Source organism: Talpa occidentalis, unplaced genomic scaffold (genome assembly GCF_014898055.3).
Source record: "Talpa occidentalis isolate TD23 unplaced genomic scaffold, MPIMG_talOcc4v2.1 talOcc4.4, whole genome shotgun sequence".
In the NCBI taxonomy this organism is placed as follows: Eukaryota; Metazoa; Chordata; class Mammalia; order Eulipotyphla; family Talpidae; genus Talpa; species Talpa occidentalis.
The window spans coordinates 67,328,109-67,336,387 of NW_023604295.1; positions in this window are offsets into that span (position 1 = coordinate 67,328,109).

Sequence of the window (8,279 nt, forward strand, 5' to 3'; positions counted from 1 at the left end):
CAGGTGAGTCAAGGAGAGGTCTGCTGTGCCATGTGGGTAGCTCCCCGTCTGGGGATTGAACTTGTGCTGCAGTGGCTGTGGATAGCTTCACAGATTGTGTCTTAACCCATTGCACCACCAGGGAGGCCCAGATAATTCATGATTTGATAAATTTACATCTGAACACACACAGACACGAAATATTTACTGAACATTTTTTAAATATTCCATACTCATATAGTTCTCTATATTGTCATCTTCGAAGACTGAAAGCATACTATAACAAGGAGGTAACATGATTTACATAATAATTTATCACTGTATATTCAGATTGTTTATAATATTTTCTTATTAGAAGCTAGAAGAAATATTCAAATATTTTATAGCATTTTCCTTGTATTACATAAATTTTTAAAATATTTTTCTTAGGCTCATTGTTAAGATAGTAGCAAATTATTTTATAATTTACATAATTCACTTCTTCCCCCTTTTCTAATTTCCAGGATATATTCTGTTCTTGCAGTCCTAGGTTACCATTTATAATTTTCCCACTTCTTATGTTAAGGTCCCTTAATGCCCTAAGAGGTAGGTTGTGTGTGGCCAAGTGACTTACTCAGAGTAGATTTTAAAATCTTTCTCCCATCTTGAATGTGCCTTTCTAGAAAGTCTGTTCTACCCCTTTCAGTAAAGAAATTATTGTCACTTTCAGGGAAGGCAAAAATAAGAGAGACTTAATATTTTCTTCATCCATCAGCAATTATGACCCCAAATTCTTTTTCTTCTTTTATTCAAACTCTACTGAAAAGAAAGAAAAGGAAATAACAGGAATTTTGTTATATGTAGACTTGTAGCAAATCTCATTTTTTGGTGTGGAGATCATGAAATGCTATAGTTACAAGTCAAGTCAATTATCTTATGACTATGGTAGGAAGGAGATTTCTTCCATTTGAAACTTGCCTCCACACTTATTCACTATTTGATATATTTATTTAACATCTTTGTTTCTCAGTGTTTGCATCTTTACAGTGGATAAAACATTTCTTCCTTCCCACTTCATGGGATTACTGTAATTAATTAATAATGGAGGAATAAGTTGTCATAAAAAGAGCCTGGGACAGCATCTGAAATATAGAATGTTCTCATTAAGCATTAGCTGTTGTAGCTCTCATTTTCAAGATCTTGACACAGAAATCTACTTGTCCAATATGATTTTGGTTTTGTTTTTTTCTTACATACCACACTCTCTATTCATTGTCAGGATTATTTGTACAATCAGAATTTTACTTCCTTCAGCTCCCCACTTTCCTTTGCTGCTTTAATCCCTCCAGACGTTCATTTCATAAAATTATACCTACTATTTTTTCCTGAATTCTTTTAAATCCTGCCTATCTAAAGTCTGAAAGACAAGTAAAATCCAGTACAGTGCTTCTTAAAATTTTAAAATATAGGAATCTTTTGGGGATCTTCTTAAGATGTAAACTTTCATCCAGTCACTTTTGTGTGGGGTCTGTGATTGTGACTTCCTAGTAAATACTGAGGGCATGGGAATGTGTTTACCTGTCACAGGACTGTATTTTATGCGGCACTGTGCCGGCCTTTCCCTCTATGATTGATACTCACTCACTCCTCACTCACTCATCCATATACTATTTTTTGAGGTGCAGCTCTTTGCCTGTCACTGCTTAAGAGACTGGGGATCCCATGATGAATAGAGCTAGGGAAATGGACATTAGCTAAACTATTACTAAAACATGAAATGACAACCCTAGACAGGGTGGGTCTCCTCTAGAACACTCTTCAAACTGTGTCTCCTGTCTTCTTCTCCGCAAACAAGGCAGAGAGCAAAAACTTGTGTTTCTTTTGTATGAAACTCACTTTGTTTCCTGAACTTTAATAATTAACCCTTGTCTCCATTGTGTGTATCGCTTTCTACATTTCTTTTCTTCTCTCTTTGTCCCACCATATTCTTTCATTTCCTTCTACAGATGTCCTCTCTTTTCTCCCTGCTAACTGTGATCTGGGTCTGCTCACTAACCTCAGATTGCACTTTTCCTGCCAGATACAGTCACTATTTTTCTCTTTGGACCATGAAGACAGCTGAGTATAGAACATACTGTCCTGTCTTGTCATCCAAAACGAATACATAATTTTTTAACAAAAGAATTTAAGGGGCCTCCCTGGTGGCGCAGTGGGTTGAGCGCAGCTCTGTGAGGCTGTCCTCAGCCTCTGCAGCACCAGTTTGATTCCCGGCCATCCAGGGAGATACCCACATGGTGCGGCAGACCTCTCCTGCCTCTCCCTCTGCTCCCTTCAGCAGTGCATTTTGGTCCATCTGTGTTTTCTGCTCCCTGCTCTGTCTCTGGTGAATTCTCTCACCCTCCTACGCCTCTGGCCTGTACCCAGTGCTTGTAAAAATAAATAAATCTTAAAAAAATTTTTTTAAATAAGTTTATTATTGTTGTTTAAGACATTAGTTATTTAAGACATTTTAGAATAGCATACAAAATAATAGAAAAGTACCTAATGTCAAATTTTTAGAAAGCAAGGTTATAACTTAACAAATGAAGCAATTTCATTTGAATAAACAATATCAAACTAGCTTTTCTATGTTCTGTAAGATAATGTTCAGCTAATTTTCTCAATAAAATATCCAGAGAAACCATTCAGAGAACAACAGAAACAACCCCACTACTTTGCAGCAAATTGCATATTACTAATTAAATAAAACATGACATGAAAATTTATACTGCTGCTCTTCATATAATACCATATAATTAAGAAAATGTTTGATACACAATTAGAGTAGTTGGCATAGTAGGATGATGTATGGTTTGTACATACCATTTCACATGATTAGCACATACTTTTCCCATGGAAATATTAACTTTTTATCTAATCTGTGGCAACCACATATGCAATTTGGACAGATTTTAAATGAATGCAAAATTGCAGCAATTCTTTTCTGTTTCAGACAAAAGTTATTTGCAATTAACTTGAAGGCAAATCGCCATATCTTTGATATTCACCAGCTGCAGCATAGCCCTGACAGGCTTCACCCCAGGCTTAATGTCTACATTATGCATATTAGAATTCTATGGATAAGTATATACATAGACTCCTACATGTTAATTTTTATATGCATCATAACTTATATATACTAAAACCCAAAATAACCATATAATGTGGACAATTTTAAATATCATAATCATGTTAGCCAGTAGGTAAAGCAAGACAGTCAATGAAAATCTGTCAAACTGGTTTTTGGATGAACTTAAACTATTTACTTACAAATTGCTTATTTGCCTAATGAACCTAGTGATAAACACAGTCAGGAGACAGTCATATACTTTCCAAAATTTTATAGCATGATGAAATGAATTGATCACATGCCATTGGATAGCTGGGTTTCGTCTGACCTCTGCCATTCTTTAAATGTTAGTTTATTCCTCATTAAAATTAGGAGGTTAGATTCATTGTTCTCTATGGTCTTATTCTGCTTTAAATTTTTATGATTCCATTGAATTTGCCCTTACTTGGCTGGTTTGTATTTACAAAGTATTACTATATTTATGACTGTTTGTTTCTCCTACATATTTGTTTTGCAATTAAAATAACCTCGCTCTAGGAGGGAAAGGTCCTATCATCTTAACAAGTCTTTTCATGTTTAGTTAAGAGTAATAGATTATAGAATACTTAAATTTTTTTTTCTTGTAAAAATTAAAGTCTCTGAAAAATAATTATAAGCAAGGGAGTTCTCATCTTCATTTTCTACAAAGCTGTGGAGGTAGCTTGTTTCCAAAAAGAAAACATTCAATATTATCTATCTTGGAATCACATATTGTACAGAAAATATGAAACTTTTCTACCTTCCTACTGAGATTTTCTTAATTTGGGCAATTTAGGAGCTGCTTTTCAACCTAAAGTCCTTTTAGCCAAAAGTAGAAATTGTGGAGAGAATTTGGCAATAGAGAGAGGATTTGCAGGGAAAAGAAAATCCTTGCCTGTATTATACTACTTGATAATATTTAAAAATAGAAGTATCATTTTTAGAATTATTTAAAGGGCTTCTAATGCCTCAGTGTAATTAAGAATCTTTTCCATTGTACTTTAGCTGCTACTGAAGACTATTCAACCCAATCCTGATTTCATTTTTAAAATTTGACACACCCAAATCAGCCTCTGTCTTTTGTGCTTTACTTTGACTTGCACTCTTGGGCCTCTGGGTACCATCTACACCGTGACCACAATCTTTTGATTGTGGTCCACTTCCACCCTTTCTTTCCTTTTCTTTTTCCTGTCACCTCCTTTGCCTTCCTCATTTCCTCTCCTTCCATTCTTTCCTTCAAAATACCATGGACATTTACTCTACTGTACAAACTTAATACATTTAATATCTAAATAACTCAGCATTTAATATCTAAATATCTACCTTATGAGAAAGAAATTGCCTTTAAATTTCACATGACTTTGAAGAAATTATACACAGATGATGAGAACAAATTAAGCTAAAACTTAGTAGAAGGAAATAATATATGGCAATCAGAATGAAAGCAAATGAAATAGAGACTAAAAAAACCATAAAAATATGGCAAAACTAAGTTAAAAAAACCAAAATAGTGAAAACTTTAGCTAGATTAACCAAGAAAAATAGAGATACTCAAACGAAATTGGTCATGAAAAAGTAGACATTATACCCGATACCACAGAAATATAAAGGATCATAATAGTCTATTATGAGCAAATATACACTAACAAATTTGGCTATCTGGAAGAAATAGATAAATTCCTAGAAATATGTACTCTTCCAAGGCTGATTCATGTAGAAATAGAAAATCTGAACAGATAGATTTTTAGTAAGGAGACTGTATCAGCAATTTAAAAAACAAACACTCACACAAAAATCCCCCAAAATGCTCAACTAAGAAAACTCTAGGATGATACGATTTCACCTGTGAATTCCATTAAATATTTAAAGAGGAATTAATGCCAATTCTTCTCAAACTCTTCAAAAAAAATAACAGGAGGAAACAATTTCAAACTTATAAAGCAAGCATTGCCCTGATACCAGAACCAAAGGCACTACTCGAAAAGAAAATCACAGGTTAATTAATACCCTTGATGAACAGAGATTCTCAATAAAACATTAACATACTGAATTCAACAGTGCATTAAAAGGATCGTGCGGCATGAAAAAGTGGGATTTATTCCAGAGATACAAGATAGTGTGGCACCCACAAATCAGTTGATGTGATATACCGCATTAACAAAATGAAGGATGAGTATCTTACAATCATCTCAATAATATGTAGAAAATAGTGACACAATTCAATACATGATAAAAAAAATCTCAATAAATTGGATATAGCCGGAACGCACCACATTATAATCACAGTCATATTGTTATAGGACAGGGAGAGGGTCAGCCCAAACCCCTCAAACCTGACTATTTTAAATGGGTTCTGCCATCCGCCGCATCAGCACAAAACATATAAGACTTTAATGGGAAGGAACTTTAATAAAACTAGGAAACAATACAGGTAAGGCAAAGAGTCTAGTTTTTAAATGAAGCACCCAAAGTTACCCGTCCCCTCGTGGGTAAAAGTCCATCCATATGGGATTGGCCCAGAACAAGGCCCCAAAGCCTGCCACAAGTCTAAAGCATCTTCCAGTGGGGACCCACAGAAAAGGGTCACAAACAACCGGACAAACCCGGAAGGAAAAGAGCAAAATCAACATCAAGATAAAAGCTGCCATTGTCACCTCGGGTTTGGGCTGCCCCTCTCCCTGTCCTATAACAATATATGCAAACGCACAATATCATACCTAATAGTGAAAAGCTGATTTTTCTCAAGAGCAGGAACAAGGCCAGGAACCACAGGCCCACTCATCACTTTTTTCACTGCACTACTGGAATTTTCAGGTTAATCATAAAAAATAAATAAAAAGCATCAAAACCAGAAAGGAAGATGTACGCATGTCTCTTTCTGAGGATGGTATGATATGTGTATAGTTATAAGATAAGTAAGATTTGGAGATCTAGTGTGCCACATTGTGATTATATACTTGAAAATTGCTCCCCCCCCACCTCCAGTTCTGGTCTGTGATGCCTCAGTCCCAAATTTTCTACTCTAAGCCTCCATCACAGCCTCATTTTTTTTTTTTTTTTCTGTCTTGAAAACTGACAAGCTATCTGGGCCTACAGCAGACATATTGTATTCATCTGGTAAACATGAAGAACAAATTAGCACACTTCTGCATAGCAGAAAGATAGAACAATTTCCTGGGAAATTACTGAACAGATGAACCAACTACAGCCACCTCCTACTTTCAAAATTCTTATTATGTGAGAAAAATAAACCCTTATTAGTGTCAAAAACAAAATCCACAAATTTAGACATCTAATTGGCTGTATTAAACAATTCATGAATCAGGCAGTATCCCATCTAGATATTGCAAGGCACTACATAAAATGGAGAGTATTTATAGACAGAAAAAGGGTGAGACAAGGTTATTAGCAAAATAAAAGATTATTTCTAGTAAGCTATATTTCCTTGGGGGGAAATAGGAGGGCTTTATCATGCAGATTACCTCAGTGGAGCTGATTAGAAAACTCCAGACAAATTGGTTTAGGATTACACTTTAGGGAGAGGTTGGAACTGCAAAAGGTGTTAAGCTAGATGGGGACACAGCATGAAAGATTCCATATTTGGGTCTGCTTTTTCTATTTTAAACCTTAATATAAATATTTGTAAGCTGGGTTTCCTGTCCCAGTGGAACAAATTCCTATTGGATAAAAACAGAGGGATCAATAAGGATGTAACATAGTAATGCAACAGGGTGGTCCCCAGGAAAGGGGGAGGTTCCCTGCCCCACCCAAGGGAGGGTGGAGTTGAGCAGGAAGAGGAGAAGCTGCAGAAGAGACTGAGGTAGGAAGCAGGATGGAGCCAGGAGACCTGGAGGAGGCGCATGGAGCCTAGAGACACGTGAAGAAACTGCACTTGTCTTTTGGTAGTGGACTGGGTGACACAGATGTGGGTGAGACCCGTGGGGAGGTGACAATGGCAGCTTTTATCTTGATGTTGATTTTGCTCTTTTCCTTCCGGGCTTGTCCGGTTGTTTGTGACCCTTTTCTGTGGGTCCCCACTGGAAGATGCTTTAGACTTGTGGCAGGCCTTGGGGCCTTGCTCTGGGCCAATCCCATTTGGATGGACTTTTACCCACGAGGGGACGGGTAAATTTGGGTGCTTGATTTAGAAACTAGATTCTTTGCCTTTCCTGTATTGTTTCCTAGTTTTATTAAAGTTCCTTTTCATTAAAGTCTCCTATGTTTTGTGTTGATGCGGCGGATGGCAGAACCCATTTAGAATAGGCAGGTTTGCGGGGCTTGGGCTGCCCCTCTCCCTGTCCTATAACAGTAACATAAATTAAAACCAATACTTGAGCAAATTTTACATTTCAAAAATCAGTGAATTAAGCGGATTTTTAGTTATCACTTTAATTTTCATTTGTAATTGCATTTGAAACTGTAGCTTAACTAAAACACAGTTCTAGTTTTATCAATACAAAGGACTCTATAGGGTTTCTATAATTATGCTGACTAGTGCTATAGTATAATGTAAAATAGTGTTAATTGGGTATGGTCTTAACCGTTTTTTTCACTTTTTTGAAAGAGGGAACTAAAAATGAACAGTTTCCACTTGAAAGGTCTTTATTCAATGAAGAGAGAAGGTAATGGTTAGATATCATAGGTTTAATTTTGTTAGCATGTGACCAAGGAGTACCCAGGGACCCCCAAACTTGCTGTCATACTCTAATGGGGGTCTGCCATCCTTGTGCATAGAGATGAAGAGAACTCAGTGTAAAAGAACTTTAATAGGGTTGTAACAGGGTGGTCCCCAGGAAAGGAGGAGGTTTGCGGGGTTTGGGCTGCCCCTCTCCCTGCCCTGTAACAGGGTTAGTGTGCATAGAGAGGGAATAGAAGAAAACATAATAGTTTCCCAATAAAACAAACCAAATTACCTGTCCTCTCTTAGGTAAATGTTCAGTCAAACAGGGTTGGCCTGAAGTGGGATTGCTGAACCCCAAAGACTTGCTGCAAGTCTAAGGCACTTTCTGGAGAGAACCATAGGAAAGAGGCAGAAGGGGGCAGGCAATTCTGGGATTAAGGGAGCAAAATCAAAGGACAAATCAAGGTAAACGTTGCCCTTGTCAGCATCCCCAAGTGTCTCTCACCCATGTATTCCTTCCATGTCCCCAATCCAAAGCCAAAAAAAAAAAGTACCTTTCTTCTCCATGTGTCT